The sequence below is a fragment of the Tribolium madens genome, unplaced genomic scaffold (genome assembly GCF_015345945.1).
Source record: "Tribolium madens isolate multiple individuals breed KSU strain unplaced genomic scaffold, Tmad_KSU_1.1 Scaffold_20;HRSCAF=117;Tcas5.2_LG4, whole genome shotgun sequence".
NCBI lineage: Eukaryota > Metazoa > Arthropoda > Insecta > Coleoptera > Tenebrionidae > Tribolium > Tribolium madens.
In genome coordinates this window covers 4030741-4055006 of record NW_025400985.1, presented here as the reverse complement: position 1 = coordinate 4055006, position 24266 = coordinate 4030741, and the positions used below count along the sequence as shown (strand labels likewise).

At 32.9% G+C, this 24266-nt stretch overlaps 1 protein-coding gene across 2 annotated transcripts in view; it reads left to right on the top strand.

Annotated features, from left to right (window-relative positions):
• Positions 1-725: 725 nt before the first annotated feature.
• The window catches only part of LOC123004762 (brain tumor protein), a 66066-nt gene continuing 42525 nt past the window's right edge, over positions 726-24266 (top strand). Inside the window, exons 1-2 of one of the 2 annotated variants that reach the window (XR_006412706.1) lie at positions 726-795; positions 4725-4790. The gene's annotated coding sequence lies outside the window, so the exon portion shown is untranslated. Of the gene's footprint in view, positions 796-4724; positions 4791-24266 lie in introns of those variants that run through there. The other variant, XM_044398181.1, reaches the window with a different exon arrangement.

The window sequence follows — 24266 nt, the reverse complement described above, 5'->3', positions numbered from 1 at the left end:
TATAAAACTTGCAGGAAAGTATCTAACGCACTCGCGGTATTGCCTGCACTCGGCTAACGCCTCGTGCACAATTTTCCCGCTTGTACGTTATTTATCACTTTCCGTGCTCGTTATGTAATATACTATTTCAGCTAAGGAAGCAAATTTAGATATTCTAGATATTTTTTTGAAATTCTTAATCAAGTGTGGATCAAAGGAGTGATGTTACTTAAGCGACTTAATTAATAAAGAGGTGCTTAGGTCTAGCTCTTTGATCTCGATAACATTATTTAGATGATTTCTTACGTCTAGTACAAACTAGGAATATCAAGTGACTGAGATGTGAGATACCTCGAAGAATTATTCTGAGACTTGCAATGTCATTTTTCAAATAGTTTAACAAACAAAAAAAGGTTTGATAATGTCTAAATAGGGGAGAGAAAAATTACTTTACCATTGTGCGTTTTCACTGAAAGAAAAAGAACCTCCAATCCTCATCATTATTTTGAAGGTGTCTCCAGAAAACTGTTAAACGGCTGTCCAATTATTTCCTTCATTATTCCCGTTGGATGGAATCAGTTTTTTTAAATTAATTATCCAAAATTCATTTAACTTTACACAAAGAGACGTAAAACGAAGCCAATTAACTTGGGTGGGGAAAAATTATCAAATTTTAATTAAAATTTATATCAAAAAATCACCCTGAGGTTTTATACATTGATAACTTTTTCTGTGGTCTTTTTCCTCGCGGTCTCGCCAGTAGCTTTGCAGTGTTTGAGTCGTTGTTATTTTCAGTTTTATTCTTGACTATTTTCGGTAAGTTCCCTTTTAGTTCACACATTTTTCTCAACACGAAAAAGACTAAAAGCTGTTAGTGTCGCAGATGTGGTAACGCTCGCGGCAAATCTTTTTTTTTTTCTCTTATATCGCAGCAATTCAAATGGAGTCTCTTCATGAATCATGTATACGATAAGCCTGGGGTGAAGGCATCCTCGTTTTAGTGCGTATATCCATCGAAGCGGCAACAACTTGTGGAGAAATCCAGAATTATTGACTCGGTTGTCACTCACTTCCTAGGCGTGGGAAGCGGCAACACGCGACGTTATGGCGTTAATAATCTTTATACCAGTTTCACTGATAAGCTGAAGTGGTGTTACTGGAGGTACTTCATTTAAGTTTTTTTAATTTACTAGGGCGTAACGCAGAGTATGTAATTATATTTACGCAGCATTGGAATAGTTACGGTCATAAAGTCAAAATTGCTTTTGTAAGCCTAGATTTGAGCGAAAAAATTAATCTGCATTAAGGATTTGGTAATGATCTAGATTCATCCATAATAATGTCAAATCTTTAACCTTTATTGATTGTTACAACAGCAGTCACTAGTAAATCACTGTTATTACGAAAGCTCCATCCATTAGATAATTCCCAAGTAAAGGGTAAACAGTCTGCAACTAAATAAGGACTAACTGAAAACAAACATGAAAGCTCCTTAAAGACGAAACAACAAACACTGTATTGCGTATTTTGCAAAATATCTTTGTTTCAAACTGTTGCTCAGTTTATACAATAATAAACCAGCTTATACAAATAGAATTTGTGTTTTTTTCTTTTAACGATCATGGTCTACTTTTTAAGTTTGTGTTTGACGTTTGATAAAAAGCTTTTGTATATTAATGTTAAAATTCTGCGCTTATCTTTTCTCTGTATTAATTTTTTGCTTCTGAAATGGTATATCGACTCGTAATTTTGCTCGAAAGCATCAATAATAAATAATGAGTTCTCTCCTACCTTCCTGAAAAAATGTAACCAAGTTTGATTGATGCGTTTTAAATTAAGTCCCCCAACTTGACGCTTAATAAAGCCGTTTTTGGCTCGCAACATATTAACGTGTGTGACGCGTTTCAGCTCGGTATTCCGGGCTACAAATTAAATTCAACGAGGAATCTGCTTGGTGATAAATGCGTTTGTCTGTCGTCCGGAAAAAAGAACTGTTTTAAGCGGTAGTGATTTTAATAAAAGTCCTATTACAGAACACAATTGCGGCTATAACCTGAGGTGATGGCATGTTTGAGCTTTTTCTCAAATTCCGCTATCAATTTCTCGTCTGTCAAGCGTTCCATAAGATGGCTGGAGGGCGTCACCACTGACGCGAGAAGATTAAGTCTCAGTCAAGTGTAGTACGCGGCTTAAGAGCTTCGCCGAAATGTTTCATTATTGATCCCGGGAATCAGCCCTGATTAGGACTTTTTCACCAGATTTTGGATATCAGATTGGGGATGTTCTAAAGACGGGTTATTCAGCCTCATTAGGTCGCATTGTTGTTGAATTTATAAATTACTTCCAGTAATCGCTTCATGTTTGATGACAGTTTTTTGTCTTTTGCTCTTTTATAGGGGAACATTTTTGATTTATTACTTGATGTCTTCCTTCTACATTGTCGTATCTGACAGCATACATAATTCATAAAAATTATAATAAATTACGTTCATGATCAGTCATTTATAATAAAGTTCAATAAGGGATTAAAAACCATTTTTGCAATAACACCAATGGCGTAGTGAACAGGATTCCGTGGTTTCCGCGGAACATACACTCGAGCCCCGAAGAGACTTGCACAAGTTTTTTCCATTGTCCAATTGCGACTTACAGAATTAAAATTTTACAAAACTGGTCCACTTGTCTTTAAAAAAAAATAGAAATATTGGATTTTCTTTAAAAAGCAAATGACTTTATTAAAAATATTCTTGTGTGCAATTATTATCTTATCTGTGTACTAAACAATAATATTAATAATATTAATTATGTCTTACAAACATAAACTGGGTAGTGCGAAACGCAAAAAAAAAACGATCAAAAATTGATGATAGATTTTTAAGAAAAAAAAGTGATGTAGCTAGTGTTCAAATTAGTACACGCGATATACCTGATGATCCAGAACCGTCTAATTTTAGTAATGAAAAAAGGGCAGAATATATTGATCATTAATTAATTGTTGATTGTACCAAAAAATGTCAATGATAGAAAAAACAACAACTTGCGAATTTAGAATTGAAAATAATATCAACTTTTCAAGAGCAATCTACACAAAAAAACCCGTAAGATAAAATTGATTTTTCTCCTATCAACAAGAATATAAAGTGACGCTTTATTCCCTCGTTTTTGACTTATAAATATGGTACTTTATTTTTTTGAGAATTAAATAAAAGAAATGCTGATATTTACTCTTAAAATAAGCTGGAATTGAATTGATTTTTTTGATTGTTTATCTTTTTGACTAATTGTAATGTTAATACATATTTTTTGTTTACGCTCATTTGTCCCTAGAATTAGTCTTTTCCAGACTCAATAAAATGGTACCTGAAATTTTAGGTACCAAGTACCCAAAATACAGTTTCTCCGGTCGGAAAAGTCAATTTGGTTACCATTGTAGCGATTATTTTTTAATTAATAAGAGGTGTGAATTTGTTTTTTGGGAGCTTTAGCAAAAAATGTTGTTTGTATCACATACCTAAAACGTTTTTGCGGACTCATCTGCTATTCCAGCAACGATTTTCCACAAAAACCGTATTTTAGGTACTTGTAACAAAAATAACTGTATACAGTGAGCGACAAAATTATGGAATAATCTTATTTATTAAAACTGAAAACACCTATTTTGCTTTGGAAAAAATACTCAAACAAGTCAATTTTCTTTTTAAAAAATACAATATTTTCAACTTGATATACATTTGTATGTTTGTTTTTTGTTGATATTGAAGCTTACGTTTTTCACTTTTTAAATGATTTTTTTGGAAACTTTATGTAATAGGTAACATTTTCATGTTGTCATTTCGATTGAAAAATCTATCAAAATGGGTAAAAAATTAGGGGTTTTCAAAACAAAAAAGTGTAAATTTTAAATCAAGTTGAAAATTGTGTATTTTTAAAAAAGAAAAGTGGAATGTTCAAGTATTTTTGACCAAAGCAAAATAGTTTTAGTTTTATACGTAATAAGATTATCTTGCCGCTCAGGGTATATTGAATAAATTAATTTATTAATATGATTTTTAAAAAGAATATTTCTTTTATATTATTTTAGAAGTTATTATTTTTATATAATTTTTTGAATAAATACTCCACTCATCAGTAACACTGACTAAATTTTGCAAAAATATAAATAAAGATTGAGTGAAAACTTTTAACCACTCAAGGTTTTAGAAGGGAAAAACGACGATAAAACTGTACGTTTTATTTTTCTTTTATATTGTATTCTAACATATAAGAGTTTTATTTTCAGTTCGTAGAACGCTACCTTTTCTTCTTAATTCTTGCTATTTGTTATTCTCCCGTCTTCGCTATTATTCCTTTATATTTTTTCCTTGTTTGTATATTTTTTACAACTTTGAATAAAATTTCCTTGAGACTTTAAATTGTGGGTATAAAACGAACAAACTGACATAAGTTATACAAAAATCTAATAAAAAAGAAATAAAGTTTTATTATTTTCCAAAAAGATTTGTTTTTTTGGCTCATTATTGTTATTTAGAACATTCGGTTAACCCTCTGGTGGCAATAATAAATCATAACAGTTTCAAGAACAAACAGTTGCTCTATTCACTTCAACCCTCCAAGTTCCAGATTGTCCAAGAATAACACGAAATTGATTCACCGTTGTGCGTATTGTCTGGCAAAAGCAACTTCCTCCCACAGTTAATTTCCACAATTAATTACCCGTTGTTGATTTAGCGCTTTATTTGTTTCAGTTTTTAGTGCCTGATCCAGAATATCGACTCGAGTCTGTGTGCTAGGCAGCGTCCGGAGTTTCTAAGGTAAGTCCGGTTTCCGAAGCTCATGTGTTATACATGGAATGGATTGCCGATACAGTGTAAAAGTGTCAGTTTGGGTTCGATGCATACACGGGTCAGATTGATGGCGGTCTGGTTATCAACCCTCAGGAATAACAAATCTGATAATCGGTGGTTCGCCACGAAAATTTCATAAATTTTTAAATTGTGAAGTAGAGGAAAATCCGGAGTTTGTTGCGTCGGCGGCGACTCTTATATTTCAGCGAGTGAAGCTAACAAATGGTCCCTATATCGCGACAACAGCGGATTTTAAATAAACTCAAGCCGGAGTTACGTTGAGTTTACTAAAACCCCATTTGTGAATTACTAGCTACTCGTGTTGTTTTTTAACGAAAGAATATCCGGTTTGAGAATTTATTAAAACACCTCGGAATGGTTGAAAGTGCCGCAACCACAAGGGAATTATCAGACAGCACACATCACTTAATGTAAAAATGAAATACATCAGCGGAAAGTTAACTTTAGCTCTGAATTTTTTGCAGAGCTGGCACACTATAAGATAATATTTACTGCTGAAAACCTCTTTTGAAAAATTTAAGGCGTCTCAAGAGATCAAGTTGTCGACGTTCCAAGGTTTTCAAAAATTCAACAAGTAATAACTTCCACTCTCCCGACTACCAGTAATAATACCTTTAAATCAATATAGGAGCTCGATTCGACCGCAAAGTTGCTGCATTCAAAGTTCAAACCTGCATTATTAATAAACATCGAAATTAATAAGAATAATTTAGGAGTATAAAATAGGGACTCATCTCTTAAAATCAAACATAAAATTTTTGATTTATTTGGTTTTGACGTGGTTATACGTATTATATTCCGGTGAAACTCAAATTCCAATTTTTTCAGCTTCAATTCAACCACAATTCACGTCGTTTTATTTTTGCAACATATGTATATAAGATTACATTTTTTAGAAGTAGTTATTTGAAAGCGATACTAAAGAATAAGGTATTCGTAATAACTTTGCTTTTTCTTTTCTCGTGCAAACTATAGATAAATAAATAAGCATAGGTAAGGCAAATCTTTTTACTCTTTGCAAGTAAAATTTTAATCTAAATTCAAATGTACTTGTGCACATTTGCAATGTAAATTTTTTAAAATCCTGAAAGATTTATAAAGTATGTTTATTTCTAAATCTTTGATAATCTGATAATTCCCTACCTATAGACAACACCAACCAAGAGTAAAAGTTTAATTTTGAAATTTTGTCTAGTCGTTTATATTTTGCTTGAATATCGTTCATTTTTAACGACAAAAAAATTGACACTTTTTGGTAGGTAGTAATAATAATTTATTTGTTTTTTAGATCATATCAAAGTGACAAAATAATAATATTTATTTACGTGTTTAAAGTAAAAATAAACAAAACGTAAAAATACTTCTACACAAACAGCAGCAAAGAAAACAATAAATAATTGGTGATATAGAAAACAAATTGTGAAAAAGAAGTAATAAAATAAATATTGTGAACATTATGAGTCTCCTTTGCCGTAAAATTTTCTATGATAAAAGGCTTTTAAAACCTCTTTGACTTTGAAGATTGTGAAGCAATAAAACGTAAATAATATTCAAGGAGTTGGGGCTTAGCTTCAGGTGTATTGCGTGTCGTCTAAGAAACGAATAAGAGTTTTAAACCTGCCACAAGAATATTAAATCCGAAAATCCTTGGCAGCATTCTTGACAACGTTGTTATACTGGTCGTCTATATTCCCCCAAGATCTGGTGCCGACAAATTAATTAAGGCTTAGTCTGGAAGGGGGTTTGAAAAAAACGGTCGTCGTCGCAGGAGGGCCGTATTCAAACGCGGAATCTGAAATAAGAACCGTTGCGGAATCAAACGGCGTTTGAAAGCTATTGAAAGCACCGTAGAGGCAATATCGAGCTTCTAATATTGGCCCCGAGACATTTCTAACCGATTTTTCTTAATTCGCCTGTCGGTTCGAAATCAGGTAAGTTAATTTCCCGTCATCAAGCTTTACGACGGATTTTGTTGGCCGTAAAGACGTTTATACCAAAGCTCGGAATGTTTCGCTGACGCTAAATATTTATGAACAGTTTCCGTGATTAAATCTTACAACGGGTCGTTTTTTGCGCATCAACAAAGCTGTAACTTTAATTTAGTAAAATAGTAGTGCCGACGATAATGTCAAGTTATTAGTTCTGATATTGTCGAAATAATTTGATTAGAACCACACGCAAGAACGCTGTTTTGGTAGCTTTATCGAGAACTTACATTTGCATATTTGGCGGATGCGCCGCTCGAAATAAAATAACAAATGACACAAGCTGAAAAAACGTGTAAGCTGAAAAAGTCTAGCGGGAAAACAAATGTCGACGCGCTGATTGATTTCGATGTATATTATTTGTCACGATGCACGGAAATAAAATATACTTCCCTATGGGTTTTAGCATTATTTTACTCTTTTATGCGACCAAAATGTTAATAAATTTTAAGCTAATAGCAAAATTTGACATTAAATATTTGTCTTCATAGTTATTGTGATCAAAAAAAAAAATAAATTAGATTAGGTGGTGATTAAAGTCCTTCAGATGGCAATCCTGATTTTTGACATCAAATGTCATCGGAAATTTTGACAAGTTTGCGTTTTATTCATTTTGAGTGAAATAATGTTCACTTTAGATCAGAAATTTTTTATTGTTGCAAGTTATTACAAAAATGCTGTACAAGACGAAAACAGTGAATGGTCATTTTCACTTTCAATTTGTGTGGAAAATTTGCAGCCCAAATTCCCAGCAAACGTGTGTTGCCAACTGTAGAGTATTAATCGTCGCCTACTCTAATTTCTTGTTTGATCGCACAGTAGTTGGTATTTATTCATACAAATCGTTTACCAAGACTTGCTGTTACAGTTTACATAAAAAATATTTTTATATTTTTTATTTGTCATTGTGACATTTTATCTTCCACAAACACACGTTTTAAATTTGTAGGTTTGCTTGATAGACAAACTTTTTGAATGCACTGTATATTATATTATTAAGAGTAAGTGTGGCAAATAATTCAACTAAGCCACATAAACTCATTTTTACTTCAAATAACATGTATTCTTTTATCCGCAAATGCATTCAGAGAGTAAAGAGCAACGTTATAATTAGCAAGTAAATAAACAAAATAATCAGAACGCTTTGTAATGAAATCATAACAAATGTCACGCGTCAGAATCGAAATTTGTGTTAAGATTTTTGAAAGTGTTTATTGATTTAACTAGTAGATGACTAGTGCACTTAGTTGTGCAAAATATTTAATGCTTGTATACAATGTATGTACAGTCGCGGCTCTTGAAAACTAACAGATTTACTTTTGGCATAACTACAGATTTGTCAACTGAAGTTACCACCTTACCAACTAGGATTTGATTTTTTAGGAAAATTACATTTCTCATGTTGTTTGCAATTAGCATTTTCAGAAGTAATTTTGAATGCCTAGAGTTGGTTGCCCCTTGTTGTTGACAGTTGACGTTTTCTATCAACCTCCTGCCAACTATCAATTGAGTTATTTATACAAGCTGACAGGTGACTTAATCTAAATTTTTGAACTTCTTATTGGATTCTCTTGGTATGGAAACGATAAATTATTGACACTAGTTACGATATCTTTTGTTTGTCACCACAAACCAACCTAACTAAATTTATGGCAACCTACTCACGAATATCCCTAAATTCTAGGTAGTAATTTCTTGTTGATACGATAATATTATTTGCTATTTTAAATATTCGTAGTTTTAAAAGTTTAAATTAGGTTTTCATCAAGAATGACAATGTCAGTTTTAATTTTTCGAATTCGGATGGTGCTGTAATAAAATATTAATTATTTCTGTTTACAAAATTTATGTTCATCGTTTTGAAGTAGGTATAGTTTTTTACTCTGCGAAACTGATTTGTATTATTTGAATGACATCTCAGAAACTTCAGTTTCAAGGCATTTTACAATGACAAAATTTTGGATTTGTGAAACTATCTTAGTTTTTAACGGCCGCATCTGTCTCTCCAGAAATTGCTGAAGCAGTGAAAGAGACAAGAAAGAGACAACATTGATAAAATATGGTAACAGTAAAAACGCTAAAGGGAAAAAATACAGTTGTTACTCCATGACTGAGAGGTACAGCTTTTACTAGTGTCATTTAGTTACAAAAGGGTTACTTTTGTGACGTTTGCGGATAAAGTTTTTTTTATTTATAGCAAATTTAATAATACTGCATTGTATAATAATTTTTATACTATAAATGTTTTTTAAAAGGAAAAAATGCACATATAAACATATTAATTTATATAATGGATGTTGACTTCTAATTGGGGCTGGCTGAATCGAAACGGCGGAACCCCAATTCAGTAACGACCTTGTTTCTCATAATCCAATTATAATTGACTAGCTTGCATATACTCTAGGATTACATGTTTTTAAACTTAAATATTTATTGGATAAAAGGTTGTTACAATATTGTTTGGTTTGACAAAGTTTTTATTTTTTGACAAAGTTCAAAATGTAAAATGAAAAAGTAGTTTACTAAAGAAAAAGTGTTAAATATTTAGACGGTTTATTATGAGACAGTACATCATTGTGTATAAATTGTGAATAAAATAAATAGCAAAACTAAGATTCCAGTTGTGTGTATTCTGTGTTGCCTATGTGTAAAAATTGGTGGATGCGCCGGTTTTGCAGCAATTTTTAAACCAAAAATAATTCGAATGGCCTCGAAGCGTTTAGACATAGTCGATTAATGGTATATAAAAATAATGTCACGCACTCAGTTATGACAAATGTTGCGTATTCGGCTCCAACCCTTGATCAATAGCGCAAATGTTTGCAGAAGCGTTCGCATGGCAAAAATTCCCCACGGTAATTAGACGAAGAAATTTTTCTTACATAACTCTCATAAAAGCAATTAAAACACTTGGCGTAAAACGTGCTTTAATGTGGTCGTCCATAATTCCTTCCCCGAAGCAGACGTTTCCATCTTATTTATTTAAGAGCGTTCGAAGCGCAAGAGCTTTCATAAATTGAAAACTCCGGTTTGAAACCAAGCCTATAATAATTATTTATGAAAATCGGTACGTGATTGCTACAAGACTGCGCACAATGCACCCCTATGCTCGTGAATCGTCCCTATTTTCTTTGTTTCGCCGCCCATTGTGACGGCCGATTAGGCTCTTTAATTAGAGACGTTAACAAAACGGCGCAGTAAAACTCGAGCTAAAAGAGGATCGAGATTAACAGGTCTTTAGATTAAAACTGCGAGTCTTTGACGATCAATCCCGGAATCCGGAATGACTCAACTGGGGTTGTCGATGATTCATCCCTGGAACGCACAATCAATTTTTCACTCGGTTGACGTAGGTCAGAATAATGAGCTGAGGTTTGCATTCACTCAAGATTTACTCTCATTTTCTAACTCAGTGTGCAGCCTTGACACGCACAGATGCACTCACTCGGCTATAATTAGTGTGTAAAGCGCATCATACCTGCCAGATATTTCCGAGTAAATTTAGCATAGTGATAGTGAAGACAAGATTTTCCTTGACTTTTTTGCTTTCACTTCGTAATGAAATATCAAGAAGAAGTACATGAAAATAAGCGACAGATTAATACAACCTTTGGCTTATTGTATTCAAATCCGGAGTGAATGCAGCGTTCAAAACCACAAAGGTGTGGATTCATCGCTTGGTGTTTACACTCATTGGCGCAGAATTTTCCGGATTTCATGTTTATTAGGCTATTAAACCTGTTTCAATTCCACCATACCTAACACAAAAATGCTTTTAATATTGCCCCAGCGATCCGCTTAAATAAAACAAAGGATTAATGGGCCGGAATATTTAAATGTTTTACAAACAATGAACGCGATTGTGATACAGCCACACATGAAGCTAAATACATTCCTCATATCGGTGATCACCATGACTTATTTATAAGCTGCGGTGGGAGCATTTTTGGTGTGGTTAAAGTCTTTGTGTGCGACCTGGTTGATTAAAGAATCCGGGTAATCCGAGATTGTCGATATTTCCGGTGGTTAAAAAATCGTTACACTCAACTGCAAAGTGTAATTGTACTGGCTGATTAAAGTTATGCTCGGTATGGAATGTTTCTGCGTAATTAAAAGCACTTGACACGAGTGGAGCTTGCCTTGGGGTATTTTGCAAGCAATCGACCCTGGATTTTTCCCCGACGCCTTCGTCAATTCCATGTTTATTGCAACTGCGCCACTAAAACACATTTTCGCTTTTACAACTCGAAAACCTATTAATTTTTTCTTTTCTAGTTTCAATATTTACACTTTTAATTCGTAACGGTTCTCTTTTATGTTCGTTAACAAATTTCCTATTGTGGAGTCGATTCTTAAAAGTTTTATGTACGACCCATCTCCCTACAAACATAATTTTAAAGATAGGTTTTTATTTAGAGAGGGTAACATTTTACGTCTGATTTTACGACCGTCTGACAAATTAAACTTCCAGCAGCTAAACGGTTCCATCTTCCATCATGTGAAGCTTTCTAATGGGAGCCATCTGGAAGTCGCCTACAAGGTCAACACATGAATGCTCTTTTTGTGTCTGAAGTTTCTTAAATCAAGTAAAAAATTCGTTTGTAAGCAAATCTCTTATCGGTGATGAGGTGAGTCAAGAAATTGAAATGTGATTTGATGAGGTATTCACCCAGAATCTCTGGGTGAATGAAAGAGGCTTTGAGTGACCTAGACAGATGGAATGTTAGTGCACTCGCACATGTGTCCATCTATAAAAGAACACATGGGGAGATTGAATGACTCATGGCGGGTCATGGGCGGCTCGTAAGGGCAGGAAGAAAGGAAGCGTCCGAATTCACTTTCGCCGTTATGTAACCGTTCTAAATAACACCAAATCCGACAATGTCGGTCTACAATGCCAATGTGAATTACGGCGAAAGTAAGTTGTGAAAGTTAAATAACGTGCAATAAATGCATAATATTATATATTTTTTCAATTTTCTGATGGTGAGATATTATTAATTTGTCCCCGATCTAAATGTACAAACACAAATTCCTCACACTTACACTTTCTTTAAATTAAAACCAATGCAAAACAACTTTTACAGTAGGTATTGCCGAACAATACGCAACACACTTACCTCTTTTGTAGAGCTTGTCGGTCACACAATTTTTTCAGTGATGATTTGGCACAAAACGAACCTACAAAGAGTGGCAATTTTTCATTTAATATTTATGCTGGCGTTCAATATATCTTCCTTCCCTTTGTGACAAAACCTCTGAAAAAATATTTCAATAAGACATCCATTAATAATGGTATATAAATTTGTTTTTTCACCGCTTAATGTGATCATTTATTTTGATTCATTTAACACTGTCACTTTATCAACAAAATTCGTTTCATTTCTATTTAAAATTAACAAAGTCAGTTCTTGACACAGCTGGAAAATATTCAACTAAATGTAATTTATCGAACGTTTTATCTAAATACGGCGAAATGAACAAGCAATAGCGTAAATCTTTGAGATTATAAAAACGGTGCAGTGAGAACGAATAATCTGTATTCATTAAAATTAAAAATTTCTACAAAAGTGCACATTTATTTACAGTCGCTGGTGAGGTGCGTAAAAACTTCTTTGAGTATAATTTAAATGTCATGCGAGAAAAGCTTTTTAACGAAAGCTCGAAATTCACTTAAAACATAAAATTGAGTGAAAATGCTGCTATTAGCTAAATTTTGTTACACATTGTTTATTTTTTATCATTTACCTTTTTTTACCAATTTTTTCTCAGAACAAATTTGTAACCTAAATAAAAAACTTACCACTATAAATAATATTTACAGAACACTAACCAAAAGTTGTATTTGATGAATTTATTTTTTACTGCAGAATAGTAAAATGAAGCAATAAAATCAACTTTTGATTTTAACGAAAATACAAAGTAATCCAGAATGAATCTGCTGGCAATCCCGACTTTAATTTTTAAAAGTTGCAATATTGCAAATTTTTAAAGTTGCCAGGAAGATACACCGTGTTTACAACTTAATCCGCTATTTAACTTTCACTAATTTTTATGAAGGTCTAACTGCAAACCCTCATTTCTAGAACCCAATAGAGGTAAAATGCTTGGTCAGGCCCGTATTCATATTTTTGTGTGTTGGTTACAGTTTTATGTTCGGGTGACCATCAAAAAATCAAACCTATAAAAGGTTGTAAACACGGTATATCTTTCTGGCGACTTTAACAAAAATACTTTCAAATCTGTTACCAATACACAATATTTCTGGATCACTTCGTAGGTATGTAAAAAATATGTATAAGCTTTAAATTGAAACAAACTTCTTATAAAGCAACACATTTTTTCAACTTTTATATATTTTGTATGTGAATAAAAAGTATGAAACCAAACGTTTTTAGCTTAAACTATTTGTTTTCTTATGATCTAAGAATTACAACTTTTTACATTTTATTCACTTTTTATCATAAAAAAAATTATACAGGGTGTTCCATTTTTATTGTTGCAAATTTAAATAGGAGAATATTCAATTTTAAAACAAAAGTTTCCTATGAACATGTATCAAAAAATGCTACGCAAGGGAGCTACACCCCCTCAAAGATATGTGTCTTTTAATACGTTTTTTTCAATATTTCCGAAACCATTTTAGAAAAAATTACAAAATTTGGTAAACAAAATGTTGAAATTATTAATTAGGGGCTTCCAAAACTGGGTGGGTTTAGGGTAAAAAGTACTATTTTTATGTGGTTTCTCAAAATTTTATAGTTTTTATAAAAAAAATCTATTTTGCGTCTGAAAGAAAGCTTATTTCGCTACCAAAACCGATGCTTTAATGAGCTATTTCAACACCAATTCGGGTGCTGAAATAGACTGGTGATTTTCAGGGACGTTTTGAGAGATTTCTTTTATTTCAGGTAGTGTGCATGAGATATTTGCAGTATTCATTGATAATTCAACATAATGTTGAAAAATATTCGAACTTGATATTTATTACCAACCACCACCTTAGTAGGGCAAAAATTCCTAAATCTTGAAAAATTGACTGTTTTGTTAAAAAAGTACGTAAAACGCGTAAAATAGAAAAAATAGCATAAAAAACTTGTTTCATAAGTCATTTATGGGAACTCGTTCTTTAAAAAACTCGCGCTTCGCTGTCGTTTCATAAACCTGAACTCGTTCCACAAAACTTGCCTTACGAAACGCGTTCTTTAATATACTATTTGCGTTTTTCCGATACAACTTACCGATTTTGAGTAAATCTGTTTTAAAAATTATGTCACAGACTAAAAACAGCATAAAACCTAAAAATTAAATTCGTTTTACCGTTTAGGACGCCCTTGATTAAAAATTTTGTTATTTCATCTTGGAATTCATTTAGGTGTGTAAAGGTTATCAGCTGTACCAAATTATGTAATCACTCAAAAACAAAACAAAATTTTATTCTTAAAACACGACCACTTATTTTATAGCGCTTTAATATTTGTTGAGTATTATTTTCTAAAAAAACAGCTTGGTTCTATACTTTTTATTCATCTTGTAATTTCTTTGCTGAACGTTATTAAACCTTATAAAAGCATATAAAATGTCCAACACTTGTGAATGAAAATTTGTAATGCGTTTTAATTCAGACTGAAAATAATTTGTCTTTTGCACTTAATTTCATGTGTGGAGCTTCTGTATCCGGCCTATGGCGGAAAGTGTGTTTGTTTACATTAGTTCATCTGCCGTTAGTTTATCAGCAAGTGTGTCCCAATGCTTTAACATAAACATCGTTGAGACAAAATCCGGTCCTGAAGCTTTCCAGATCCGTACTAGCTGTGTATGTATCATCTTACTCCCCTCCGGTTTCAAGCTGCCTCAAAGTAGGTTAAAATAATTGAATCCAACGTCTCTGTAACTAATACAGAGAGGCTTTTTCTATTCTCTAGTTGTTGTGTAACTATTATCTGTCGTAAATAACACCATACATGAAGGAAACACGAGGAAAATATCGATTTCCTTTTGGCGAATTGAATTTTTGTTAGAATTAACAGCGACACTTGCTTTATCATTGTTTAGGACAAGCAACCTAATTTGTGGGTAATTAAGGGTCCAGGAGGGATTAATTAACCCCACACGAACGTATATGGACAAGTTTAAAGCCCAAAAGGGCTCTGAATGTTGCTTAACGTATTTACACCAACATAAATAAAATTACTTAGGTATTTGAAACGATCGTAATCGGTTTCTTTGTGGGACCACACCCTGTCTGCTCCTTGTTTAGGGGCTGCTATTGTCGCCGATGAAGCAAGCGACAATACTGCCACGCAGACTAACAGAATACAAAAACACAAGGCTGCTGCTACAAGAGTCAAAGTGAATTATAAAACAGTCAAAAGAAACCTACACCTATTCAAAAATTTATAAACCTGAGTAATAAATGAAAAAAAAATGCTAGTTTGCACCAAGAATGTCGTCAAAATTTATTCAGATTTTATGGTGGAAAAAGTAATTACATTGCAGCTCATCTTATAAATGTTTATCCCTTGTAATTGACACTAATTGACATCAATAACGTTGATGAATCTAGAGCCTCGTTATGGATGAATAAATTTTGTGGTTTCTTTGTCTACGAAATACCAGAGAGGGTTTCTTTGTGCTCTTCTACATATGTAGGAAATTTAAGCGTATATAAAGCTCTTTGAAATTGAAATTTGGTAGAAAATCGGGCTTTAGGAAGAATTTCGTTTAAGGCTCTTCTTCTGGTATATTAAAATTTGGTCGTCCTCGGCTAGTCATCTCTAACTCCTTCCTTTTAGGCATGTAGCTTAGAATGTCCGCTTTGAAACAATTAATTTGGAATAGAGTTGATCTTGCAGCTGTCGGCCCTTCAGCCACCTCTCCCTTGTCTAAATTAGACAATTGTTCCCGAATCCGAAATTACAGCATGTGTATCCACAATGGGATGATTGATGATGAAGGATCCTTCGCCACAATATAATAAAAATTACAAAGTTGGGGCGCGATAAACAGTGCGAGGAGCGCGTTCTTCTCTTCAAGAGTTCGTGTTGTTCTCCATGGAATGCGGTTCAGTGAGAGTGGTAGACGGGTCAAGGGATGGGTCAGCAAGGAGGGAGCGGTCACTGGCCTCGACCATTGTCTCGCCACCCCCGTCCAGGACCGGGTCATCTGCTAGAGTACACCGCAGTCGCCTTTTTTACACCAGCAATCATGCAGGAAATGTATTTGCTTGCCTCTTCAAATGGATTAAAGCTCGAGGGTTGCGAGTTGGACAGAATTGAAGTGTTGTACTAAACGTTTTAAGCGCATTAGTTACAAAAAACGAACCGACTGCCATAAGCCCTGGAAGAATAAAAATAACGTTGCAAAAAGAAGTGTCATAAAGTAATTTTCCTTTATGAGCAGACGAATCGCAAAATATTTACACATAAGACGTTCTTAGTTAGGTCAGGTCGTTAATTAAATTCTTTTGAGAAAATTAATTAATATCTGAAGTCGTGAAAAGTGAACTGCATCTTAAAAAGGTTGGTTCTGCAAGGAATAATCTTTATAACTCCTTCTTAGACGAGTTTATATTTCCTGGGTTTACTAACATCAGAAAAATTTCCATCTTTCTGCTATAACAGTTTTTTTAGACATACTTAGTTATTATTCTTTTATAAAAAAAAAACTTGATTTGGTGTATATTTGCTGGCAGCCATAAGCATTCGAAAGTGTTGTTATCTCTGGAAAATTTATGGTTCAGTTATACTGCTGTAATCAAGTTTGATAAATAAAAATAGAATGCTACTTTCAAATTTTTTTATAATAGAATCTACTAAAAATTTTAATTGCACTATTTGCGTTAACATAAATTAAAAATTAGTAATTTTATCAGTATATTTTTGCTGATCAATAAAACTATTAGTTGATTGTGTGGGCGAAATGTCAGTGAGCTTTTAATAGAAATCACTACCAAGTTCGATAAAACTATTAATTTATTTATAATTTAATGATTTTTTTTTGATAGAGAGTCATATATTTTACAACTTCTTAAACTATTAAATTGACTATATGCGTTGCAGTAAATTAAACTGCTCGAAGAAAAGTTAGTTGAATAATAGTTTTCCTCACTTTTAGTAGAAAATCTAGCTAAAAATTTAGTAAAATCTCTCTAACTTTTTTTGAGCATGTTTTGCATCAAAAAAACGTTGGATTTTGGATACAGCTAAACATTTTCAGAACGACTTAGCAGAGCACGTTGAAATTTGGGAAACAGTTCTCTTATCTTTCCAATTTTCTTCCATCATTTATTTTGAAAATACAAGGCTAACTTGATTTTTTCTTAAAGCACGAAGAGCCAAATTTATTAATTTTTAAAAGAGCATTTTTTTTCTCAGTTAAGTAATGTAACATGTATCTTTACTTTTAATAACAAGTAAAAAAAAATCAAAAATGTAATTCTGGAAAAGTAATACTAAGGTAGCTTTGAAAATGCTGTTATTAGCGATTTGTCACTTGCATATTATCCAAAAATTAAACTTGAGTGCAATAATTAGTTTAATAATGGTATGTTAAGTGAAACTGAGCTTATAGAAATTCTCAAGTCAATGGAAATCATTTTGTTCATTTTTTGTATTTCGCGTTTACGCTTTTTTATTTTAAATTATGTTTTTTTTTCAGTTAAAATAAATGTTATTTTAACAATTATTACTAACATTTACCTTTTTTTTTGGTCAAAGTTCAGAGGGCAAAGAACTAGCGAAGATAAAGACAACATTTCCAAGGCTAACAAAATTTTACATTTTTCAAAATTTTATTAGTTCGATAATTTTTTTTAAGTTTTGATTAAAACACAGTATGGATGTGTTAATCACAGATTCAGAAAAAAATGCTTTTCTTAAAAATATTAAATTTGACCCTTCTTGATATTAAAAAAAAATCAAGTTTGCCTTGTATCCCCAGAGCAAAAAGGGATAGAAATTTGATAAACATTTGAGACTTAAATACTTTTAAGCATATGCCAATTTTCAATAAGTTTTGATGAATAGTTTTTATAATATTTAACTGTATCTATACTTTTTAGCCACCATGTATATAAAAGTAATAATAAATGCATTTTTATTAAGTAATTAATAATAAAAGCAACACAAAATAAACTTAAACAAGAACGATTTTATAGTGTTGTTTTAATATTTGGTTAAATGTGCAACTCTGAGAACGATCATTCGTGAATGTTGTTTCCAAAAAGAAATATTTTTATAATGAAAACAAATTTAATATTTTGTTATTATTTAAGAAAAACAATGAATGTTTTTATATTTGCGTATAAACTCTTAATTTTATGTTTTTTTATGTTTGTTTATGGAATGAATTCTTAGAAATACTTTAGCGCCCAAAAAACTTTCTCACAAATCATAACTAACAACGCTTTTCTGTATTTTCAGACGAGCAAAGTTCAAACAGAGCAGTGCGCACGATAAATCCACTAGCTTGTCTGTACCCTCAAATATCTTTTATCTCCATGTCATAAGTAAAAGGAATATAACAAATTGGCACATCGATTCTACAAAGAACGAAGCTTTGCAAGTCCATTCTGTCTTTTTCTCTTATATAGTATCTTATTGCAAGCGTGTTTCATTTCTTGACAATATTTTTTACCATTCTAAATAAATTAATCATCAAATATATTGTTACGTCTTATTGCTTTGCAATTTTGCGGTTTGCTAGCTAAAATGTACCAATTTATATTTTTGCCGCTCACGTCATAATTCGCAATAAGTGAAACAAAAATAAATATTAATATGTTTAGAAATCAGTCATTTTGAACAATAAAAACTTGTTGAATAATGTATAGATTTAAAAAATACATCCGTAAAGTGTTATACAAGAGTTTATCATTGTGATGGACGATAGAGCACCAAGAAAATCCTTTTTGGCTATATCTCGTCGCGTCTGAAACTATTGCTTTTTGAAAAGATTGAATTCTCCGGCTCGGTTTATGTAAACAAGTTGAGCCCAGTATTCATTCGACGTTTCCAAGGGACCTGAATAAATTAATTGGAGGGTTGTGTCCAATTTCCGTTTCTCAGATACCCGTCGTATTAAAAAATGTGCCAGTCATCAAAGACCCGACTGAATCGAATTTGGACTGAAAGTCGAATTCCCTCCAGTCACCGTAAAATTTTCTCTTCGTCGAAACGGGATTTAATTAAATTCGTGGTGTAATTAGGGCAATTCGGCGGCAAAGGGCAGAATAAAGTGGCATTATAAAGTATAAAGTGACGGATACACAATGGCCCTGCATTGCCTAATCCCCATTTCATCATGGACGTCCGAAACTGGATAATGTTGTATATAATGGTATTTCATTAAAGTTTCCGGATTTCGGAGGCCAGGAAATGTGGAAAGTTTACCTAGCGGGATTGCGTGGGGATCGTCTATATTGAGAAAGTTATACACGTCCATCCAGTAGGGTGTGAATGTCCAAATGTGCGTGTCTGTCTCTATCACAAACAATCATCGACTCGTCCCAGATTCATTAATTTTTTAATTGTAACCGACTACGTCCTTTAATTTAAATAAATTGAATTTGATGCAATTTTAATAAAGCTTTTATTGCCGTCATAAAACCGGCAATATATCGCTGATTATCCTCCTGGATGAATGTTCTCCCACCTAATTTCAATTACCCGAATCATCCTAAAAAAATCAATTCTGAAACGTTGCGCCACCTCAGTTATGTAAACCGAACCTTGAATACGTTTCAACATTTTCTATTTAGGCTACAGAAAACCGATGCAGACCATGAATGCCACTTGTCTCTTGTAAAACTGTTAATTAGACAGTTGTGTCAAAAATTTTTGCAAGTTCTGTGAAAAGTGCTTATTGACGGCTTCATGAACCATAACTATTGTGTTTTGCACGGTAAATAAAAGCAGCGAAGCGAGTATCCACTTTTTTATCATCAAGTATAAACTGAAATGCGGCTTTATTGCGTCGAATGGACGACATCCGGAATGTACCGGAATGCGAGGAAAGAAACCCTTCATGTTCCAGTCACGTGACACCGGAAGTGTCGACTCTAGAAGATCAATTTCCTCAAGTCGGCCATTGTTGGCCGAGTGATTGTAATTACCCCCGCTGAAAAATAATACTTTTAAAGGTTGTTTCAAGTTTTCATATAAATCTTGAAAGCTTGATTAGACTTGCAAATGGGGTTACAAAACCTCCCTCAATCCCATTTAGTTGTGTAAAAAGCATTTCATCATTTCGCCCTAGTGAATCACTTGTGGTCTTATTGAATGATCGGAGGCAGGTAAGAACTTTGGGCACTACCTTGACCCGACAACCATCAAACAATCTACCCACAGACACAGTAAACCTCTTTCTCGTCCAAACCTGTTTCAACCGACCATTTATCACAATTCTTAACCGAGAAGGAATCTGTCTTATTCGTGAGCTCAACAAAAAAAGTTTTTTCAGTCCTCATGCACAGAATTTTACTATGTGTTGCCAAAGTCCCAAATGTTTGGGTTGTGTTAACTTAATTATACGGAAATTTTTCTCTCGTTACTTACTGTTTGTGCAATCACCACCCAAAATCAATACCATTGAAACTCCTTACCTATTGACAAACGAACAAATTAAGAATTTCTTCGGCTCGTGAGCTATAATGTAAACAAAGACGAGGTTCCGCCCAGCAACGGCACATACCACCACCCACATCGCAGGGCCACCCTGGAAGAACTCTTCAGCGCATCTCGGATTTACAAGAGTTCAACGGTTACCTAACACAGTATGTTAGAAAGGAAATTGCTTTATATGACCGCACAATTGTAGCATTACGACATCCTTGATAAACTTTGCATCATATTTTAAAGATCATAGCTTTCTCTGAGAGGGGCAAGAAAAATCATTGCCAACTCACTACTTGCAACAAAACCCTAAACGTCACAACTGATGTTCTAAACATTCTCTTGAAATTCTAAACAAACAAGGGGAACTTTGAAATTAATGGATCGCTTCTTGAAATCAAATCCCTGACTAGTAATACTTCTACTACATTAGAATTTATAAAGTTAAAGACAATCATTTGTTGAAGAAAAACGGAACACGTTAGGTCTTTTAAATCTCGGGGAATACGGTCTTAAAATGGGAGATTCTTAAGTCTTTTGCTTTAATAATGGACGAAGTTATGCAAAGAGTGAAGGAGATGAAAGGACCTAACATGGGTAGAGGTGTGATTAATATTTTATGCAGTGCTGACGACGTTATATTAATAACGGAAAACGAAGATGACTTAGGTCTTACAAAAACAACTTTATAAATTCTCAAACACATGTAATTTACTAAACACAATGAAACAAAAAGGATAATTCCAGATCTCAGGAATTTCTTGTCGGAAAGGTAGACAAAGTAGGAAGAATAATCAATTTGAAAGCTTTGCAATGGGATTAGAATTAAAACAAATGATTATTTTTAATTAATTGTTGTTAATGGAACTTAATACTCGCTCTAATTTGTTTAAAAAAATAACCTATATTAAAATTAAATCAACGTTTCAACATCTGAACGAATTCAAAATATTGAATATTATGTAGATACAACTTTTGACCAAAAGTTACTTTAACTTTTTACATTCTGATTTTTTTTATAAATATGATTCCATAGAAATGATAGAAATTGCTCAATTAAACATCGCTATTTTAACAAAAAAAAAATAATAAAAGCTAGAATACCTACTATGCTAATCCAGGCTATAGTTTATGATTAAGAGAGAAAAAAAGAGTATTTTTGAGAAACTTACATACCGATTCAGAACAGTCTTTGAAAAACTATCAAAAGCATTTTTGAGACAAAGGATCAAACTAACGATTGACGATATTCCTGATTCAATTTTAAGAGGAGCCTCAACACTAACATGTTGAAAAGAGGGTATCTTTGGGGGATTTAGATACCGATTTAGGGTGATTTTTGGAAAAACTATGAAATGGGTTTTTGGGATAAAGGATTAAACTAGGGATTAATAATATTCCTGATTTTCAGTGTTATTGTCTTGGCGAGAAAATTAAAAAATTGTAAACAGTCGTGTGGAAATTTCGTGTCCACAAAAAAGTCCCGGTTTAAACACAGCCTCTTTTCAAAACTATTCCCGTAAAAATTTTGTGGATTTGGATTGTGGAAATATCGGTGGTTGTGTGGGGAAAAGCTTTGAAATGTCCGAAAGAGAGCAGGTTAAAATTTGGATTGTAAATAAATTTAATAAAAAATAATAAAATGATATTATTAGAAGTGACTAATTCACAATCAACAAACCTCGAAATAAAGACGCTATCTTTGTTTCTGTAGTGGAACAAAGCAAGTTTGTTGTGTTTTATTGATAAATTTTTATCGCAAATTAAAGTAAGATTGAATTTTTTTATTGGGAAATGAAGCTCAATATCAACAAGCGGATATCTACAAAAAATGCAGTTTGTACAAACTGTTTGTTAAATATTTTTTTTTATTATTTCTTCCTAGAAATTTAATTAAGTAGATGGAACATGATAAGGATGTTTTTAATAACAATTTTTCGTTAATATTTAGATATTTAAACTACTTCTAGTTTTTAATAAAAGTTTACAAAAAAAATACCTTTTTATGACTTTTGCCGCTGTATTAATTAGATTCTAAGATAAGTATAGAAAGTTTTTAAAATAAATAATAGGTGGCAAACTTCGAGTTAAATAACAAAAACTTGTGTAATTTTATTGGTTACCAATTTATTCGGTTCGGAATGAAAACACACATACTACATACCAGGTGAATAAAAAGTATGGAACCAAACGTTTTTTGCTTAAACCATTTATTTTTTTGAAAAAACTAATTGATGAGTGATAAAGTGTTATAAAAATGTGATGATTTAACGAGAATAAAATTTTTCGAAATTTCCTTTTGTTTTTGAGTTCTACAAAAAAAAATATTTTTTTTAAATGGCAACCCACAATAAAATCATTTTTCTCATAAAAGCTATACTCTAAGGATTACAACTATCTGCTTTATATTTAATTTTTTCAAAAAAAATTTTTCACATAAACTGCAATTTTGACAAAAAAAATCGCATAACTCAAAAGCAAAACAAAATTTCGTTCTGAAAATACCATCACATTTTTTATATTACTTTAATTTATATTAATTATTATTTTCTGGAGGCAAATGATTAAAACTAAAACCGCTTGGGTCCATACTTTATATTCACCCTGTATTAGATTAGACATCAAAAATTTTGACACTTACCAATTACGAGTATTTTTTACGTATTTATTTATTTACACTTACTGGCAATCATTTTGTTGATTTAATATTAAATGAAACATGATTTCACATTTTTTTTGAAAATTTTAGAATGTCTACCCAGTTTTCCTGATCTTGTACAGTTGGAGACAAAATAATTTGGTCGTCAATGTCACTTGAGTAATTGTAAAGCATGCTTTAGGACTGTTAACCTTATTTTTAGCTACTGTCAATCATAGTTCACAAGTTGTATGAACATATTTTTGATAGGAAAATATAATAACAGTCATTCATTGTAACATTAAAGCTTCAATTACATTAAAGTGTCAGAAAAGTGACGACCAAAGTATTTTGTCTCCAACTGTACCTATTCATCGCAAAGTCGATTCAGTTCTTCTAATTTCGGATAAAAACCCCACTCATAGGTTTAAATTTGTTATTCTAGGAATTTAGACATAAAATGAGTATTTAGTCTAAAACGTGGTGGTTAATTTACGATATAAGTGGGTTAGTAATGATTAATTTAGTGGCCACGCCTCCTAAATTTTTGTGACATTTTTATGTAAATGCGTCCATTCTAGTGCACGATTTAATTTGGTGATGTATAAATATCGTTAATATGGTAACAAGAATGATTTTCATACAATTTGGCTCATTACCATTAACAATAAGCACTTGGCCTAAATAATTAGTGAGCGACCGAGCCGATTCGATTACGTTGAGGCCATTCTTGTGGATGTGAATGAAGCCCGTTTTGTCAACATTGGGGGGCAATGATAATGGCGTATCGTGTGCTATGAACGTATTTCTTTTCACAGCCGTCGGTTTCAGTTATCAGGACAGGTGTGCCGTGACGTATTTCGGTTTTTCGAGCAGGTGGTACGCGAAGACTCATTCAAGCATCGCCCCCCGAAACAAGCAAAATTAGTAAATTAATCCGCGTTCACGAAAAAATTCGGTTATTTCACACGGGGGCTTTTCTCAAAGACGACGATTCCACTTTAGAATTTCCTTCGGTGCGGTTTAGAGCAAGGTAAGAGCAGGTAAGTCCTGGCCTTGGCAGTGGAGCATGAGGAGTTGGGCCCCCCTTCCTGCGCTACCACATGCCTCTTCGGCCAGTGACATTCACCAGGACCGGCCCAGCCCGCCAATGGTCTGAGTCCGCACCTGTCGACGCTCGGAAAAC